Here is a 20,507-nt window from a genome sequence, read left to right as displayed (position 1 = left end):
TGGAATATACATTATCAGGCTCTGGGGATTTATCCACCTTTAATCCCCTCATCATTTCCCAGCACCATTTCTCTACTAATATTGACTTTCCTTGGTTCTTTCCTCTCACCAAATTTTGCATTCTCCAATATTTCTGATATCTGACTTGTGTCATAGAGATGTACAACATGGAAACAAACCCTTTGGTCCATCCTGTCCATGCCGACCAGATATCCCAACCCAATCTAGTCCCACCTGCCAGCACCCGGCCCATATCCCTCCAAACCTTTTCTATTCATATATCCATCCAGATGCCTCTTAAATGTTGCAATTGTACCAGCCTCCACCACTTCCTCTGGCAGCTCATTCCATACACGCACCACCCTCTGTGTGAAAATGTTGCCCCTTAAGTCTCTTTTATATCTTTCCCCTCTCACCCTCAACCTATGCCCTCTAGTTTTGGACTCCCCGACCCCAGGGAAAAGATTTTGTCTATTTACCCTATCCATGCCCCTCATAATTTTGTAAACCTCTACAATGTCACCTCTCAGCTCCAACGCTCCAGGGAAAACAGCCTCAGCCTGTTCAGTCTCTCCCTGTAGCTCAAATCCTCCAACTCTGGCAACATCCTTGTAAATCTTTTCTGAACCCTTTCAAGTTTCACAACATCTTTCCGATAGGAAGGAGACCAGAATTGCATGCAATATTCCAACAGTGGCTTAACCAAAGTCCTGTACAGCCGCAACATGACCTCCCAACTCCTGTACTCAATACTCTGACCAATAAAAGAAAGCAGACAAACGCCTTCTTCACTATCCTATCTACCTGTGACTTCACTTTCAAGGAGCTATGAACCTGCATTCCAAGGTCTCTTTGTTCAGCAACACTCCCTCAGATCTCTTCTTTAGTGAAGACAGAACCAAAGTATGGATTCAGTTGCTCAGCCATTTCTTTGCCCCCTGTTATACATTCTCCCATTTTGATCTGGCAGGGACCTACATTTTTCTTCACCAATCTCTTTCTCTAGAATAGCGGTATGGGTCTGGGTGGGATGCTTTTCGGAGGGTCGGTGTGGACTCAGTGGGCTGAATGGCCTGCTTCTACACTGTAGGGATTCTATGGTTCTAGGTCGATGAGGTGGTCCTGAGTCATCTGCCCTTGTCTTTGTCAAGCATGTCTATATCATCATATTCTTCCTGGAAAGGTCACAGTTCACAGCTATCTGGTTCTCAGGTTTTTAATTTCGGGAAAACAGAGCATTCCTGTTTCTTCAGAGGATGCCATCTGACCTTTGGACAAGGTACAGTGTCAGTTGTTGAAGCTTCCCAGGTTTGGAGTATCCTCGTGCTGCTGCTCCCTTTCCCAGGAAGGACCAGTAATGAGCCCTGTGTCTCCAGTGGAAGCTATAACCGCGGCCTGCTCTATAATGCTTCTCTTTGGCACTGATGGAGTGCAACTGAGTTTCCTCAGGATAGTCCCTGGGATTATCCCTGAGGAGAAATGGAGGAAACCGGCTCGGTATTTATCTAGAGTTTTGCAGAATGAGTAGGTGATCATGTCGAAACTCAGAAACCTCTTCCAGGGCATTACAGTGTTAAGACTGAGACTGGCTCACTCTCTCTAGTCACACCACTCCATTGGCCACAACATATATTTAGCACCATAAGAATAGAGGCAGAAGTAGGCCATTCAGCCCATCAAGACTGCTCTGCCATTCAATGAGATCGTGGTTGATCTGATCATCTTTGACTCCACTCTCCTGCCCTTTCCCTGTAATCCTTGATTCCCTTCCTGATTAAAAATCTATCTCTCTCAGCCTTGAATATACTGAATTACCCAGTCTCGACAGCCCTTTGTGGTAAAGAATTGCACAGATTCACTCCCATATGAGAGAAGAAATTTCTCCTTATCTCTATCTTAAATTGGTAACCCGTAAGTCTGAGATGATGGCCTCTGGTTCCAAACTCTCCCACAAAGGAAGTAACCTTTCCACATCTCCTCCAGTCAAGTCTCCTAACCATCCTACATGTTTCAATGAAGTCACCTCTCATTCTTCTAAACTCCAATAAATACAGACCCAAACTACTGAACCACTCCTCATAGGACAGTCCCTCCAACCCCTGGATCAGCCCCGTGAACCTGCTCTGGACTCCCTCCACTTTCAATCTACCTTTCCTTCGATAAGGAGCCCAAAAATGTTCACAGTATTCCAGCTAGTGTCTGACTAGTGCCTTTTAAGTGATTTCTGCAGATACTGAAATGGCCAATTATATCACCTTCTCTAATATTAACTGCAGAATAAAAAGATCCATCTAGCAGATTTCTTTCATAAATAACAAAAATATTGATTATCCTAAAACAAGGCTTATTCTGCAAAAATGGTTAACAGAGCCAATTTGAAAAAAAAAGGAACACACACACACATAACCTTTCTTTGTAGATTTGTACCCATACCAGTGATTCACCACCTTACCTCCCACACCTACCACAGCTGCCAGTCTCACATCTCCTACATCTCTCTGCTCCCTGCAATGAAGGTCTGTAACTCCTCACTGATGTTCCACCCTCTCTATCGAGCAGATAAAAGGGAGGCAACAGGAGTAAAGGAGATCCTGCCTGTCCCGAACTCAGAGGAGGTGACTCTCTGCATTACAGGTGTGCAGTCGGTTCCTGTGTGACCCCAGTGATTCTGAGGGCTTTGAGAGTGGCAGTATGTCCCTGTTTAATTCCCAGCTCACTCTTACCTTACTCTCTGTGGTGGGGGAGCAAGCTGCAGATGGATCTGCCATAGGGGCCTCAGACGAGGACCTTGAGTTGGAAGCATACAGGGTGCACACTGCCACATGGCTTCCTGTCCACTATAAGGTGCCTGAGGTTGGAAACAAACCCAGGTCCCTGGTGCTGTGAGGCAACAGTTGCTAACCACTGAGCCACTCTGGGGAGCACAAAGACATTATTATGGAGCAAAGTAGACAATGACAGGTGTATAAATAATCCACACTTTCACGATATACAGTAGGCTGTTTAGGACTGAGATGAGGAGAAATGTCTTCACCTAGAGAGTGGGGAAACTGTGGGATTCTCTGCCACAGACAACGGTTGAGGCCAAAACATTGAATGCTTTCAAGGAGGAGTTAAATGTAGTTCTTCGGGATAAAGGGATTAAAGGGTGTAGGGAGAAAGTGGGAAACAGGGGACAAAATTGGATGATCAACCATGATCATGTGGAATGGTACAGCAGGTGCGAAGGCCGAATGGCCTCCTTCTGCTCCTGTTTTCTACATTTCTACATTTTCATGAGGGGAACAAGTTGTGGGAGGAGTGAAACTGAGAGGAGATGTGAAATCAAAGTTTACTCTACCTTCAATCTAAAAAACTCTACTGAGCGTGTGCATTATATAAAGTCAGATCACACGGATGATGAGTACAAAACTAAAATCCTCCGGATGTTGGAAATCTGAACTAAAAACAGGAAATTCAGCAGATCTGGCAGCGTCTGTGGAGAAACAGATTTCACATTCAATAGTCCGCTATGACTCCTCTCTCTACAGCTGCTGAGATTCACCAACATTTTGCATTTTTATTTCAGATCCCATGAAACTGGAAGCTGTGCTGGGTAACAGAGATGTCCTCACTTACCATCCCTGTTCTATTCAATAAAGCAAAAAGATGCTATAGAAACATAAGAACTTCCCTGTTTGGTAATAATTGTCACGCAGTCTCGAGTTCAGCAGGAAAAAGGATTTGAATTCCCGATCCCTGCTGTTTGTAATAATTAGCTGACGGAGAAAGTTGCTATAAACTGCGTCCTGTTCAGTGATGAGTTGAATGTTGTGTCAATGCTGTGGGAGTGCAGTCAGCTGGGTAATTGTCTCCAATCAGCTGGAGGCCTTTACATTTGCAATGGAAAGATTAACACAACTGTGGTTTACTGAGTGTGTCACAATTAAATCCCCCAAACCAGTGGAGTTTGTATTTCATAAAGATGCTGTTTATTTTTGCATTGATTTCTCCAGCTCAAAGTCAGTGACATCCCTGGTACACATTCCAGTTCCCACACATCTGGGTTCCAAGCAGTTATGTTTCATTTCTTGTGACCTATCATTTTCCAAATTTCTCTGATTACCGCACAGGGTTACAAAAGTCAATGGTTCTGAAATTCCTTTGCTTGATGGGCCTGATTAGGAGTGAATTACAAACCCCCATCTACATTATAGGAATTTAAAATACTCAAAGTATGAAAAACACTACACATGATAAGTGCTTGGTATTTATAAGTAATCAGGGTGTTCAGTAATTGACGTTTACTTGACCATTACCACAACAATGTCCCTGTTAATCTCAGAATTTTATGTGCAGCCTCCTCTGGGAGATGGTGCAGGCAGCTCACTCTGCTCTGCCTAACGTATGGCTGTATATCCATTTCAGAATCCAGGCTTGTACCAAACTTGGATCAGCCTGCCCAGCCGTTAGAAACAGCCCTGTTCAGTGTATGTTATTTTGCGGACCCCAATGAGAGTTCTGTACAGGCCCCATAAGTCTGTGGTCCCCAGACTTTCAGAATTCAAAGAATCACAGAGGATTACTACAGTGCAAAATGAGACCATTTGGCCCTGTTGTGTCTGTTCTATCTCTTCATGCCAATCTCCTGCCTTTTCACTATATCCCTGCAGACCGTTTCTATCCAAATAACCATCCAATGCCCGTCAGGAATGCCTCAGCAGAACCTGCCTCCAACCTGCCTCCATGATGTAGAGTTGCCGGTGTTGGACTGGGTGCACAAAGTCAGAAGTGTCGGTAATCTTCACCCACTACAGCAGAACAAACTTGCAAGGCTGTTCCTCAGAGTGTATGAAGTCAGAAGTCACACGACACCAGGTTATAGCCCAACAGAAACAAAAACAGAAGTTGCTGGAAAAGCTCAGCAGGTCTGTCTGGCAGCATCTGTGAAGAGAAATCAAAGTTAACATTTCAGGTCCAGAGACCCTTCCTCAGGACCTGATGAAGGAGCAGCACTCCGAAAGCTTGTGATATCAAAAAGGCCTGCTGGACTATAGCCTGGTGTTGTGTGATGTCTGACTTTGACTACATTTCCAGGCAGTACATTCCGAACCCTAACAACTCACTACGGGAAAACGTTTTTTTTGCTCATATCACCCTTGCTTCAGTTCCACATCACTTTAAATGTACGCCCTCTCACTCCTTCCTCCTTTACAAGTTGGGACAGCTTCTCCCTCCAGGCCACTCAATGATCTTGTAAATTTCTATCAATCTCCTCTCAGCTTCCTCTCTCCAGGGGGAACAGTCCCAATGTCTTCAATCTATCCTCATAGAGCCAAGTTACTCATTCCTGGAACCTGTAGCCCCTAATAAAATGGAAATGAATTTGAATTTGAGTACTTGATTGCAGTGGTTGTATATTGAGTGTGTTTGTTAACTGGTTTATGTTAAAGCCCTCTTTGAACTGAAGAAATTACTTTCTTATTTATCTTCAAGTTTAGATATCTTTATGAATCATGCACATAATGAAAAGCAATATTTCCCATTGCCTTTCCTCCACCATCAGTGGCTTGGCCTTTATCTGCCTGGGCCCTAAGGTCTGAAATCTCTTCTCTGAACCTCTCTAAATGTCCTATGGTATTCCTTCAAATCTCTCTCTCTCTAACCAAACTATCATTCATCTCCCTCTCCCATGCTGTGTCATTTCTGTCTGATCATAATCTTCATAAAGTCATGAGTGGCCCGGACAGAGTAAATAGGGACAAATTGTTCCCATTCACGAAAACGAGACAACACTGATTTAGTTTTCAAATGAAGCAAAAATGATGTGGTGAGAAACATTGTCTTTCACACAGTGAGCTACCAGTGATTGAGCTAGAAATGCCAAGCTATTGATGATGGAGAAAAAGCAGAGGGAAATGTCCCTTTTAATTGTGTGAACCATTCAGGAAAGTATCTAAACTGGAGAATAGATAAGAAAGCAATTTCTTCAAACAGTTCACAGATGGGTTTAACACAAACCAGTTAAATAACACACTAAATACACAATCACTGCCAACAAGTACTTGTATTCAAATTCATTGTAATTTTATCACTGAAAACAACAAATGCTGGAGATCACAGCGGGTCGGGCAGCATCCATGCAGTGAGAGCAAGCTAATGTTTAGAGTCTAGGTGACTCTTCATCTAGAAATTCACTTGGGCTGAATGCCCTGCCTGACAGTGTGGTGGAGGCAGGGGAAACTGAGGCTTGCAAAAGGAAATCAGTAAAAGAAGAATAGACTGGGTTCCACAGCTAAGGCAGCAGAACAACAGTATAAATTAAATGTCTAATTCAGAGAGCCCATGATAGGCTGAATGACATCCACCTATATCTTAACAACTCTGTGATTCCATAAAATGCTTTTTAATGTTTTCCTGGTTGAAAGTGTTACATAAACATAAAGTTCAGTCTTTGCGAGAGCACTGTTATGTTAGAGGCCTGAGGCCTGAAATTCAGAGTCCAGTTCATGTCCAGGTTCACCCACAGTCCAGTCATGGACAGAGTTTCAGGATTCTGACCCAGTGACACTGAAGGAACGGCGATACATTTCCGAGTCAGGATGCTGAGTGGCTCGGAGGGGAACATGCAGGGGGTGGTGTTCCCATGTATCTGCTGCCCTTGTCCTTCTCGATGGAAGTAGCCGGGGATTTAGAAGGCGCTGTCTGAGGAGCCTTGGTGCATCATGTGCGTTGATCTTTGTGGAGTTAGTTGATCTGCTGAAGTTAATTGAATTTGCATTAGGCAAACATGTCAGAATGTTTGGGCTTTACCAGCACCTCTCATGACTGATCCCCCTGGTTTTGAAGCTCTCCACAGGAGACCTAGCTGTTTGAGTATGTCATCTCACCTAACTCTGTCTTCATCTGTGTTTGGCCCTTGACACATACTAGGGCATTTTAATGAAGATTAAGGCACTGGGATAAATGCAAGTCCTGTAATCACTCTGATATATCATAGTTAAAACCACTGGATTGTTTTATCAGACAGTTAAGCAACCTTAAATTATGTTTATCTTTGAGGGAAAAGGCCATTCATTCAAAACAAGGTTAAATATCACTAATGGTGTTAGGAAGATGGTTTAACATTAAATAGGTTTAAGTCCCAAGACCTATCGAGTGAATAATTAAAATTTAAACATTATCCTTTGTTTCACCAAAATCCCTGTTTCAATAGCGCGAATGTTTCATACAGAATACAAGCTCTAAAAGTGGGAAAATTGAGTTCCTTACAAAATGTGCTTCCATTTCATTTCATCCTAAATTGTAATTGGGAGTCACATGTCAGTCATTTTTTGGATGAGGTAGAGGACCACATGATCTAAACCAGCCATGTGACCCAATCCACCTTGGGGGGAGGGGTTCACGTGAGCCTGTCCAGTGGTAGAACAGAAGAGTTGTTTATACAGGTTGGGGAAGGCAGGGGGCAGGAGAGGCTGCTCCATGACATTGACTGAATGAGCAGGAAATTGGCAAAATGACAATGGTGGACATTCTGGTCAGTGGATCCTCTGAGAGACCATCAGACAGATCAATGTTCCAGACCGGGATGATGAAGTTGGAAGCTCATGAAGTCAGAGGAAATGCTGTGTGTTCAGAAACTGCTCAAATCCAATCATGTTTGAATTGTGAAAAGATAACAAGTGAGACAATTCATTGTGGTGCTCAGGGTCTGTGATATATCCATCTTAATGGGTGAACATCCTGCTTGTTTGCTTGCATCCAGGTTATCCATTTCTTCGCTTCCTTCCCTGGGGCAATCCTCTGCACTTCTTATGTAAAACCTTCAAGGTTAGCTGCAGAGAATTGATCCAGACATAATCCAGATTTGAAGACAGTCAGTTGGAGGATTGCACAGGAACAGAAAAAGCCAACTCTGTTCTGTGTTGTTCAGGATAGATACCACAAGATCATCATTGGTGATTTTGGTTGGAGCTTCTTGCAGAAGCCTTTGTCTGGTGGCCTCCTCTATCATTACACTACCAGCCTGACATCAGTTATTCTTCCTCATTGCACCAGTGTCCTGGCATGTTAGACTTAAGGAAAAGGCTGATCCCTGCTGGCAAATTGACATGGTCTTCTACATAGATGCTCTCTATCTAACACAGTCCTCGCATTCACATTGCATCTTAAGTAAAGATAATTGAGTTCTTTGAATAGTCAAGAACATCAGGACTTGCCTTGTGCACACTATTATTACATTAACAGCACCATCAAGAGCCTCTCCCAACTGCAGTTAGTATCTATTGCCTGGCTTGGTCAGCCCTGATTACAACGTTGTGTAAATGTACACAAAGATGATGACTAAAAGATTGAGGATAGTCCCAACGATGCCTAAAATGGCCAGAATGGTCTCCTCCTTACTCTCCTTTTCTTCATTCGAAGCGTTGTCCTCTTCATTGGCCGCAGTTATTACCATCTTCACAGCAAGGTCTGAGGCGGAGAGACGGGTCTACCTGGAATATCAAAGAGCAAATGTGACAAGCTAAAGAAACAATGACAGGTGAGGTGAAATTATATTTTTGTAGCAAGTTGCTATGATCCTTCTGAAAGGGCAGTGGAAGCTAATTAAACAGAAACTTTCAAACCAGGAATTCGATAAATATTTGGAAAGGAAACATTTGCAGGATTATGGCAAAAGAATTAGGAAAAGGAATTAATGGAAAACTCTCTTTTAGAAACTGGCACTGCAGCATGACCTCCCCTGAATCAGACAATGAGGATGCAAGAAGGTTTATAAATGCAAAATATTGTTGGTGCTGGAAATCTTGAATAGAAACAGGAAGGGCTGAAGAAATTCAGCAGGTCAGACAGTGGGGAGAGAGGGAGAGAAAGAGAGAGAGAGAGAATGTTTTGAGTCCGAGGTATGACTCTTCTTCAGAAGTGGAATCAGGTTTGAAAACAACAAATGCAGGAGATCACAGCGGGTCAGACAGCATCGACGGACAGTAAGCTAACGTTTAGAATCTAGAGTCATCTCGACTCAAAACAGTAGCTTGCTCTCTCTCTGTGGATGCTGTCCGACCCGCTATGATCTCCAGCATTTGTTGTTTTCAAACCTGATTCCAGCATCTGCAGTAATTTGTTCCTTCTTTCAGCCTTCTTCCACAAATCTGAGAAAAATACCATCACCATTCATTTCTTCTCTCCTGTCTCATCAAGGTGTTCATTTCAAAATTCCTCCAGGCTCATTTTTAGGGCTTCAATTAGACAGAATGACCTGCATTTCTATGGTACCACTCACATTCTGCACAACTTTCCAAACTACCATCAGGCCACAGTTTCTGTCTACAGCTTGATGCAGTAAGACTCAATACAAGCTAAAGAAGCAATATCTCATCTTCCAATCAGACAATTTACAGCCTTCAGGGCTCAACATTGAGTCCAACAATTTCTTACTGTGGACTCTGTTCTCCATTTGGGTTCCATTTTTATGTGCTTTACCAGCCTGGATCAATGGGTTGAATGGCCTCCTATGTCTTCAGGTCTAACTTCGTCTGGACAAATGTTTCACATTTTTACTGCTCTCGTTTCTGTGAAAAGGTTTGAAGTGATTAAAACCCACGTACCTCAATGGCTCTGTGAAGTCTAGGATTAACCTTGTGTTATGAGCCTAGGTGCTTTCAAAAAGATTCCGTTGTAATTTAAGGAAGCCAGATTTCCAAGGAAGATTGCAGTTTGTGCTTTCATGGGGTGACCTTGCAGCGTGAACTGTAAGTAGCAAGGACGAGAAACAACTCTCGGATTGGATTGGACAGGGCTGCGTGTAAGAACAGAAGACTCCCATCAGCAGATGGTGTTACTGAGAGGAGGCTGAACTGAGCTGAAGGAGAAAGGGTCATGGGGTGATCTGGCTGATGGACTCTTTCACTTCACCCTGGTGTATGGTGTAACAGCTCAATGTCTACTTTGTGAGCATCATAGAGTCATAGAGATTTACTGTAGGTCCAACTCGTCCATGCTGACCAGATATTCGAAATTAGTCTAGTCCCATTTGCCAACTCCTGGCCCATATCCCTCTAAACCCTTCCTATTCATATACTCATCCAGATGCCTTTTAAATGCTGTAATTGTATCAGCCTCCATCATTTCCTCTGGCAGCTCATTCCACATATGCACCACCCTCTACGTGAAAGACTTCCCCCTTAGATCCCATTTAAATCTTTTCCCTCTCACCTTAAACATATGCCCTAGAGTTCTGGCGGGTGGGGGAGATATGTGACTGCACCTTCAGACACAGTTATGGAATTATCAATGACAGTGCCTCTGGGATCTGCAGCATGACAGAGGGGTAAAATTGAGCTTGTTGAGGGGGCAAGTGGTGCATAATACTGTTTCTCAATGTGGACACAGGCCCCTCCATACGCTTTCTCTCACAGTCAAAAGATATGTGGGTTAGGTGGACAAGTTGTTGGAGGGAATCCTGAGGGACAGGATGTACATGTATTTGGAAAGGCAAGGACTGATTAGGGATAGTAAACATGACTTTGTGCGTGGGAAATCATTTCTCACAAACTTGATTGAATTTTTTGAAGAAGTAACAAAGAGGATTGATGAGGGCAGAGCAGTAGATGTGATCCTTATGGACTTCAGTAAGGTGTTTGACAAGGTTCCCCATGGGAGTCTGATTAGCAAGGTTAGATCTCATGGAATACAGAGAGAACTCACCATTTGGATACAGAACTGGCTCAAAGGTAGAAGACAGAGGGTGGTGGTGGAGGGTTGTTTTTCAGACTGGAGGCCTCTGACCAGTGGAGTGCCACAAGGATCGGTGCTGGGTCTACTACTTTTCATCATTTATATAAATGATTTGGATGTGAGCGAAAGAGTTACAGTTAGTAAGTTTGCAGATGACACCAAAATTGGAGGTGTAGCGGACAGTGAAGAAGATTACCTCAGATTACAATGAGATCTCGATCAGATGGGCCAATGGGCTGAGAAGTGGCTGATGGAGTTTAACTTAGATAAATGTGAGGTGCTGTATTTTGGGAAAGCAAAGCTTAGCAAGACTTATGCACTGAATGGTCAGGTCCTAGGGTGTGTCACTGAACAACGAGACCTTGGAGTGCAGGTTCATAGCTCCCTGAAATCGGAATCGCAGGTGGATATGATAGTGAAGAAGGCGTTTGGTATGCTTCCTTTACTGGTCAGAGCATTAAGTACAGGAGTTGGGAGGTCATGTTGCAGCTGTACAGGACATTGGTTAGGCCACTGTTGGAATATTGCGTGCAATTCTGGTCTCCTTCCTATCGGAAAGATGTTGTGAATCTTGAAAGGATTCAGAAAAGATTCCCAAGGATGTTGCCAGGGTTGGAGGATTTGAGATATAGGGAGAGGTTGAATAGGCTGGGGCTGTTTTCCCTGGAGCGTCGGAGGCTGAGGGATGACCTTATAGAGGTTTACAAAATCATGAGAGGTATAAATAGACAAAGAACTAGAGGGCATAGGTTTAGGGTGAGAGAGGAAAGATATAAAAGAGGCAACTTTTTCACACAGAGGGTGGTATGAGTATGGAATGAGCTGCCAGAGGAAGTGGTGGAGGCTAATAAAATTGCAATATTTAAAAGGCATCTGGATGGGTATATGAATAGAAAGAGTTTGGAGGGATATGTGCCAGGTGCTGGCAAGTGGGACTAGATTGGGTTGGAATTGCTGGTCAGCATGGACGGGTTGGACCGAAGGGTCTTTTTTCCGTGCTGTACATCTCTATGACTCTACAACTCCACTGACAACCCATTCCATATGCATACCACCCTCTGTGTAAAAGATTTGCCCCTCAGGTTCCCTTTTATTCTTTCCCCTCTAACCTTAAACTGATGGCCTCTAGTACTCGATTCCTCAACCCTGGGGGAAAAGACTGAGTGCATTCATCCTATCCATGCCTCTCATGATCTTATAACTTCTATAAAGTCCTCCCTCAGTCTCCTGTACTCGAAAGAAAAATGTCCTAGCTTGTCCAACCTCTCCCTATAACTCAGACCATTGAGTCCTGGCAAATTTCTTCTGCACTCTTTCCAGTTTAATAACATCCTTCCTATAACAAGGTGATCAAAGCTGAACACAATACTCCAAATGTGGCCTAACCCATGTCTTGTATAACTGCAACATAACTTTTATACTGAATGCTCTGACTGATGAAGGTCAGTGTGTCAAAAGCCTTCTTCACGGCCCTGTCTTTCAGAGTACTGTGAACCTGAACTCCAAGGTCCCTCTGTTCCACTACACTCCTTAAGGCCCTATCATTCACCATGAAACTCCTACCTTGATTTGACTTTCCAAAATACAAGACCTCACACATATCTATATTAAACTCCATTTGCCATTTCTTGGCCCACTTCCCCAGCTGATCAAGGTCCTGCTGTGATTTTTCTGCCCAATTCCACAGCTTCCCTTTTATTCCTCCTCTCCTTTCCCAACTTCTAACAGCATTTTCCTCTTATTCACTCATGGGACATGCATATCGCGGACTGGGCCACTATTATTGCCATCCCTCAATGCCCTTACGAAGGTGATGGAGAGCTGCCTCTTAATCTGCTGCAGTCCACATGTAGTGGGTAACATGAGGGAGGGAATTCCAGGATGGTGACCCAGCGTCAGTGAAGGAACGGCGATATATTTCCGAGTCTGGATTGTTAGTGGCTTACAAGGGAAGTTACAGGGGGCGATGTTCCATGTGTCTGCTGCCCTTGTCCTTCTAAATGGAAGTGGTCGTGGGTTTGGAAGGTGCTATCTGAAGAACCTTGGTGAATTTCTGCAGTGCATCTTGTAGATGGTACACACTGCTGCTACTGAGCATTGGCGGTGGAGGGAGTGGATGCTTGTGGATGTGGTGCCAATTGAGTGGGCTGCTTTGTCCTGGATGGTGTCAAGCTTCTTGAGTGTTGTTGGAGCTGCACCCATCCAGGGCAAGTGGGTTGTATTCCATCAGACTCCTGACTTTTGCCTTGTAGATGATGGACAGGCTTTGGGGAGTCAGGAGGTGAGTTGCTCGCTGTAGTATTCCTAGCCTCTGACCTGCTCTTATAACCACTCTATTCACATGATGAGCCTAGTTTCTAGTCAATGGTAACCCCCAGGAAGTTGATAGTGGGGGATTTAATAATGATAACACCATTGAATGTCAAGGAACAATGGTTAGATTCTCTTTTATTGGAGATGGTCATAGCCTGCTACTTCTCGGGTCTTTGTCTGTAACCTATCACATTTCTACCTCTCTCTGTTCTGAAGAAGAGTCACATCCAGACTCGAAACGCTAACTCTGACTTCTCTCAACAGATGCTGCCAGACCTGCTGGGCTTTTGCAGCAATTTCTGTTTTTGTTTGGTTTCCAGCATCTGCAGTTCTGTCAGTTTCCATTCCATTGGGTCTAGTTCCGGTGCAGTCCACGCAGCTACACTCACCTTTTGTTCAGAAGCACAAAGGACCCCCTTCACTTCTCATCCTTTTATCTCTAATCCAGTCAAACACAAACCATGTTGTACCCATCTCCTGCATTTGTAGTTCATAAATCCACAATACACTTCTAATTCGAAGCTCATAGTCCTCAAAATATCATCCCTTCAATCTACTGAACTTGAAATCTACCATTCCCAACTCCAAGCTACGTTTCATAGGATGCGGGTGTCACTGGCTAAGCCAACATTTATTGCCCATCCCTAATTACCCAGAAGGCAATTAAGAGTCAACCACATTGAGGTTATGGAAAAGGATAGTTAAAAGATAAAGTTATTGGAGCAAGGCCAGTTTTGAAGTTATTAGACAGGAACTTCCAAAAGTTGATTGGGGAAGGCTGTTCACAGCTAAAAGGACACCTGGCAAGTGGGAGGCTTTCAAATGCGAGATAATGAGACTTCTGGGGCAGTATATTCCTGTTAGTGTGAAGTACAAGGCTGATAGGAGAAGGGAACAGTGGATGACTAAAGATATTGAGGCTCTTGTAAACAAAAGGAGGCATATGTAAGATATAGACAACTGGGATCAGGTGAATCCTTCTATGGAGAGTAGGGGCATACTTAAAGAGGAGATTTGGAGGGCAAAAGGGGGACATGAGAAAGCTTTAACAGATAAGGTTGAAGAGAATCCAAAGATATTCTATAAGTATATTAAAGGCAAAAGTGTACCTAGGCAGAGAATAGGGCCTCTTAAATATCAATGAGGTCATCTATGTGTGGAACCACTCATGTATAGATGGGTGAGATACTTAATGAATATTTCTGTCAGTATTTACAGTGGAGGAAGACATGGAAGCTAGACAACTTGGGGAAATAAATAGTGATGTCTTGGAAACAGTCCACATTACAGAAGAGAAGGTGCTGGAGGTCTTAAAAAGCATAGAAGTACATAAATCCCCAGGACCTGATCAGGTGTATCCTAGGACATTGTGGGAAGTTAGGGAAGAAATTGTGAGGCCCCTAGTAGAAATAGTTATATCATCTGCAGCCATGGGTGAGGTGCCATAAGACAAGTGGGTTACTAATGTTGTGTCTTTTCTTCAGAAAGGCTGGAAGGAAAAGCCAGGGAACTATAGACCAATGAGTTTGAATGGCGGGTGGGTTGTTGAAGAACATGCTGAGAGAGGCATTTGGAAAGTCAAGGAATGATTAGGGATAGTCAGCATCGTGTTATGTGTGGGAAATCATGTCTCACAATCTGATTCAGCCTTTTGAGGATGTGACCAAGAAGGCTGATGAGGGTAGGGCGGTAGATGTTGTCCATGTGGACTTTAGCAAGGCCACTGACAGGGATCCGCATGGTAAACTGGTTAGTGAAGATAGATCACATGGGATCCAGGGAGAGCAAACTAATTGGATACAAAGTTGGCTTGATAGTAGGAGACTGAAGGAGATGGTTGATGGTTGTTTTTAAGCTGAAGTCTTTGACCAATGGTGTCCTATAGGGATCGGTACTGGGTCTACTTTTGTTTGTAATTTTTATGAATGATTTGGATTAGAATGTGGGAAGCATGGTTCATACTTTTGCAGATAACACCAAAATTGGTGGTATAGTGAAGAAGGTTATGTCAGATTACAACAGGATCTTGATCAGATGGACAAATGGACTGAGGATTGGCAGATGGGGTTGAATTTAGATAAATATGAGGTGTTGCATTTTGGTAAGGAAAATCAAGGCAGGACGTATACACTTAGTGGTAGGGCCCTGTGGGGTGTTGTTGAGCAGAGAGACTTAGAGACTCGGGTATATAGTTCCTTGAAAGTGGTGTCACAAGTAGACCTGGTGGTGAAGAAGATGTTTAGCATGCATGCCTTCATTGGTTAGACCATTGAGTGTAAGAGTTGGTACACCATGTTGCAGCTGTACAGGACATTGGTGAGGCCACATTTGGGGTAGTGTGTACAGTTCTGGTCACCGGTTATAGGAAGAATATTATTACATTGGAAAGGGTACTGCAAAAATCTAGAAGAATGTTACAGGGAGAGGAGGGTTTGAGTTAAAAGGAGAAGCTGGGACATTTTTCCCTAAAGCGTAAGAAGTTGAGGGGTTATAGAGGTTTATAAATGATGAGGGCCATAGATAAGGTGAATAGCAAAGGTCCTGTCCTTAGGGTTGGGGAGTTCAAAACCAAAGGGCTTAGGTTTGAGACAGGGAAGTTTTAAAAGGGGTTACCTTTTCATACAGAGGGTGATATGTAAATGGAATGAGCTGCCAGAAAAAGTAATAGGTATAGGTACAGTTAAAAGATATTTGGACAGCTACATGAATAGGAAGGTTCAAAGGGATATGGGGCAAATGCTGGAAAATGAGACTAGTTCAGTTTGGGAAACCAGATCAGCATTGAGTTGGACTGAAGGGTCTGTTTCCATGTTGTATGACTCTACGACTCTAACAACATGTTGGCCAGACCAGGTAAGGACAGCAGATTTATTTCCCTAGAGGACATGAGTGAACCTGAAGGGTTTCTCTGACAATGGAATATTGGTTACACAGTTATCGTTAGATTATTAATTCCAGATCCTAACCAATCATGTTCACATCCTGTGAATGAATTAAAAATAAACTTGCCTCCCAAAATCCTTGCCCATTCTTCCTGGAACTCCGTGTTTGAGTCAATCAGGTTTCTGTTCCTGTCACAGAACCGAAAACAAAGTCCAAAATAACATCCTCTGTGATTGTGAGGAAGGTAAACTTCCCACTCACTATTTCTCAGCATCCACCCCCTCCACCACCGACGCTCAGTAGCAGCAGTGTGTACCATCTACAAGACGCACTGCAGAAATTCACCAAAGATCCTCATATAGCACCTTCCAAACCCAGGACCATTTCCACTTCTGTATGCCTCCATCGGTCTAAGCACCCTATGATCTGTATGTCCTTGTTTGCTATGATCTGCCTGTAATGCTTGCAAACAAAGCTTTTCACTGTACTTAGGTACATGTGACAACAATAAATCAAATCATCTAAATAGACAAAGTCAGCAGAAAACCACCACTTTCACATTCCCCTCCAAGCTACTCACATCCTGATTTAGAAATATATCACCGTTCCTTCAGTGTCACTGGGTCAAAATCCTGGACCTACAGCACATGGACTGCAGCAGTTCAAGAAGGCAGCTCACCCCCCACCTTCTCAAGGGGCAACTAGGGATGGGTAATAAATACTGGGCCCAGCCAGTGACACCCACATCCCACAAATGAATAAAAGAAAAACTTCCTGACCTGTCTGAAGCCTTTGACACAGTGAACCACACCATCCTGCCTCAACATCTCTCCACTCTCGTTCGGCTGGATTAGACTGCTTCCACCTGGGTCCATTATGGTGCATCTATCACAGCCAGACGAGCTTACACTCTCTTCCCTTCCTGCCCCAGCTCCATTGCCTCTGGTGTCCCGAAGACTCTATCCTTAGGCCCCCTATTTACCACCTCCACGCTGCCCTTAGTAACATTGTCTAAAAGCACAGCATTAGTTCATACATTTAAAGCTGACAACCCTCCAACATGACCATCACCTCTCTCAATCCCTCCTCTGTTACTAACTTATCCAACATCCAGGACAGGATGAATAGAATTTATTTTCCAATTAAATATGGGGAGGACTGATACCACTGTTTCTGGTCCCCACTCCAAACTCTGTTCCACTAAACCCACCCTTCTCCCTAGAATAATCTGAGGCTAAATGAGGGAGTGCACAGCTTTGACTGTTATGTGGGTTTCTAATCACAAAAGATAAAAACAATGACTGCAGATGCTGGAAACCAGATTCTGGATTAGTGGTGCTGGAAGAGCACAGCAGTTCAGGCAGCATCCAAGGGGCTTTGAAATTGACGTTTCAGGCAAAAGCCCTTCATCAGGAATAAAGGCAGTGAGCCTGGAGCGTGGAGAGATAAGCTAGAGGAGGGTGGGGGTGGGGAGAAAGTAGCATAGAGTACAATGGGTGAGTGGGGGAGGGGATGAAGGTGATAGGTCAGGGAGGCGAGGGTGGAGTGGATAGATGGAAAAGGAGATAGGCAGGTCTCACTGCCGCTCTCTCACCACCAGACGCCTGGAGGAAGAACGCCTCATCTTCTGCCTCGGAACACTTCAACCCCAGGGCATCAATGTGGACTTCAACAGTTTCCTCATTTCCCCTTCCCCCACCTCACCCTAGTTCTAAACTTCCAGCTCAGCACTGTCCCCATGACTTGTCCTACCTGCCTATCTTCTTTTCCACCTATCCAGTCCACCCTCTCCCCTCTGACCTATCACCTTCATCCCCTCCCCCACTCACCCATTGTACTCTATGCTACTTTCTCCCCACCCCCACCCTCCCCTAGCTTATCTCTCCACGCTCCAGGCTCACTGCCTTTATTCCTGATGAAGGGCTTTTGCCCAAAACGTCGACTTCGAAGCTCCTTGGATGCTGCCTGAACTGCTGTGCTCTTCCAGCACCACTAATCCAGATTCTAATCACAAAACCCTACTATCATGAAGACCAGAATATCACTCAATTTTCTCCCTGACTTGCTCATTCGCTGCTGTAGCCCTCACACCTTTGAAAGCTACAGGCCTATACCTAACTGTCTGGTTTGCATATATTCACTGATTTTGAGGAGCTGGTATTGGACAGGGGCGGACAAAGTTCAGGTGATGAAGGAGCAGTATTCCGAAAGTTTATACTTCCAAATAAACCTGTTGGACTAGAACCTGGAGTTGTGTGATTTCAACTTTATTCGCTGAGGCATAGAGTTTGAGTTGGGAGGTTATGCTGAAATTATATTAAGCATTGGTTAGGCCACAGCGAAAGTGCTTTTTTTTATAATTTGCTCACAGGATTGTGGGCGTCTCTGGCTAGACCCAGCATTTATTGCCCATCCATAATTGCCCAGAGGGCAGCTAAGAGTCAACCACATTGCTGTGGGTCTGGAGTCACATGTAAAGCAGACCAGGTAGGGATGGCAGTTTCCTTCCCTAAACGACTTTAATGACCCAGATGGGTTTTTTTTGGTTAAGACCATAAGAGCTAGGAGCAGGAGTAGGCCGTCTGGCCCATCAAGCCTGCTCCACCATTCAATAAGATCATGACTGATCTTTTCATGGACTCAGCTCCACTTACCCGCCCACTCACCATACCCTTAATTCCATTACTGTGCAAAAATTTATCTTTGCCTTAAAACATTCAATGAGGTAGCCTCAACTGCTTCCCTGGGCAGGGAATTCCACAGATTCCCAACTCTCTGGGTGAAGAAGTTCCTCCTCAACTCAGTCTGAAATCTGCTCCCCCTGATTTTGGGCTATGCTCCCTCGTTCTAGTTTCACCGGCCAGTGGAAATAACTTCCCTGCTTCTATCTTATCTATTCCCTTCATAATTTTATACATTCCTATAAGATTCCCTCTCATTCTTCTAAATTCCAATAGATTTAGTCCCAGTCTACACAATCTCTCCTCATAAGGCAATCCCCTCAACTCTGGAACCAACCTAGTGAACCTCCTCTGCACCCCCTCCAGTGCCAGTACATCCTTTCTCAAGGAAGGAGACCAAAACTGTACACAGTAACCCAGGTGTGCCCTCACCAGCACCCTGTACAGCTGCAACATAATCTACCTCGCGCAATGAAGGACAATATTGCATTTGCCTGACGAAGGGCTTTTGCCTGAAACGTTGATTTTCCTGCTCCTTGGATGTTACCTGACCTGCTGTGCTTTTCCAGCACCACTCTAATATGGACTCTGATTTCCAGCATCTGCAGTCCTCACTTTTGCCCATCTGCCTTAAGTACCTACTGCACCTGCAAACTAACTATTTGTGATTCAACAAGACTATTGGGCACCACCTGGCCAGCTATTTAAAAATTGAGTTTAAATCCCACCATCTCTACTACAGTGGAATTTGAACCCAAACTCCATCGGGAGACTAGCGGCTATGGACATGACCACCATATCACTGCATGGTACCAGGGGACAGTAGGCACAGCCCAGGATCCAGTGTCTACAGTGGGCACAGTGTAGGTAGGGGCTCTGTGTTTGTAGGGGCTACTCCCCTCAACAGGAGGCATTGTCAGCAGTCAGAGAGAGTCCAGTGAAAACAGCAGAGACACACTGGAAGCGCACACACTCACACAGAGACTCTAGGAGTGAAACCAGTCCTCACCGTATTGACCTGAGAGTGGGTAAAGAGCAAGTTACCAGAGGCTGAGGAATTCACAGGTTTCAGCAGCTCAGAGCCCGGCCCCTCGGATCAGCTGCAGGAGTTAGCAGCCCGTTTCCAAAGCACCTCGTTGGAAAATCCGCTCATCTTCCCCGGCAGACCGCTGTCATCTTCGGCCCTCGTCTCTGAGAGCTGCTCCTGGAGAATCGGCGAACTTTGGCCGGAGCTGAGGGGAGGAAGTGGGCGCTGCTCAAATGGAAGTTGTGGTTGGAGTGAGCCGGGAGCAGCTTGCTGTGTGCACGGTTTACAGCCGGCGCTGCCCTCACTCACTGAGTCCGCTCGCAAACACGCAGCTCCCTCTCCCCCCGGACTCTCCCTCTACACAGCACCGAGCTTCCCCAGGCACTACCACCTTCCTCAGGCTGGGCATTGCCCGGAACCCAGTCTGTGGGGCAGGGAGAAGGAGAGAGGCACAGCCAGAGAGAGAGAGAGAGAAAGGCAAAGAGACTGAGGGAGAGAGACAATGACTCCGAGAAAGAGAGGGACAGACACAGACAGAGAGAGAAACAAAAACTGCAGAAGCCCCAGAGGAGCCGGATTCCTCACCCTCCGACTGAGGATTATACTCACATTGCTCCTCAGCTCAACCCTCACCTCACCCCGCCCGGACAACCAGCGGCCTGCTCGCTCCCTCCATCACATTGTCTCTTCCCCTCCATCATACTCTCTCTCCCTCCATCTCACACTCTCTTCCCCTCCATCATACTCTCTCCCTCCATCACACTCTCCCTCCATCACACACTCTCTCTCCTTCCCCATCTCACACTCTCCCACCATCACTCTCTCCCTCCATCACACTCTCCCTCCATCACACTCTCCCCCTCCATCACACACAGTCTCTCCCTCCA

At 44.8% G+C, this 20,507-nt stretch overlaps 1 long non-coding RNA gene across 3 annotated transcripts; it reads right to left on the bottom strand.

Annotated features, from left to right (window-relative positions):
- Positions 1-3,982: 3,982 nt before the first annotated feature.
- Positions 3,983-20,211, bottom strand: LOC122553339 (uncharacterized). 3 transcript variants are annotated; one of them, XR_015757742.1, is made up of 2 exons: positions 19,603-20,211; positions 3,983-8,474 (listed from the first exon to the last, which is right to left on the bottom strand). It is a non-coding gene; the product is annotated as an uncharacterized LOC122553339 (long non-coding RNA). The 3 variants fall into 3 exon arrangements; XR_015757743.1 differs by having other exon boundaries at positions 19,638-20,211; XR_015757744.1 differs by lacking the exon at positions 19,603-20,211 and adding an exon at positions 9,588-9,683.
- Positions 20,212-20,507: the final 296 nt, after the last annotated feature.

The sequence above is a fragment of the Chiloscyllium plagiosum genome, unplaced genomic scaffold (assembly GCF_037043375.1).
Source record: "Chiloscyllium plagiosum isolate Xiang-an unplaced genomic scaffold, Cpla_swu_hap1 HiC_scaffold_8, whole genome shotgun sequence".
In the NCBI taxonomy this organism is placed as follows: domain Eukaryota; kingdom Metazoa; phylum Chordata; class Chondrichthyes; order Orectolobiformes; family Hemiscylliidae; genus Chiloscyllium; species Chiloscyllium plagiosum.
This window is presented reverse-complemented; position numbering and strand designations above follow the sequence as displayed.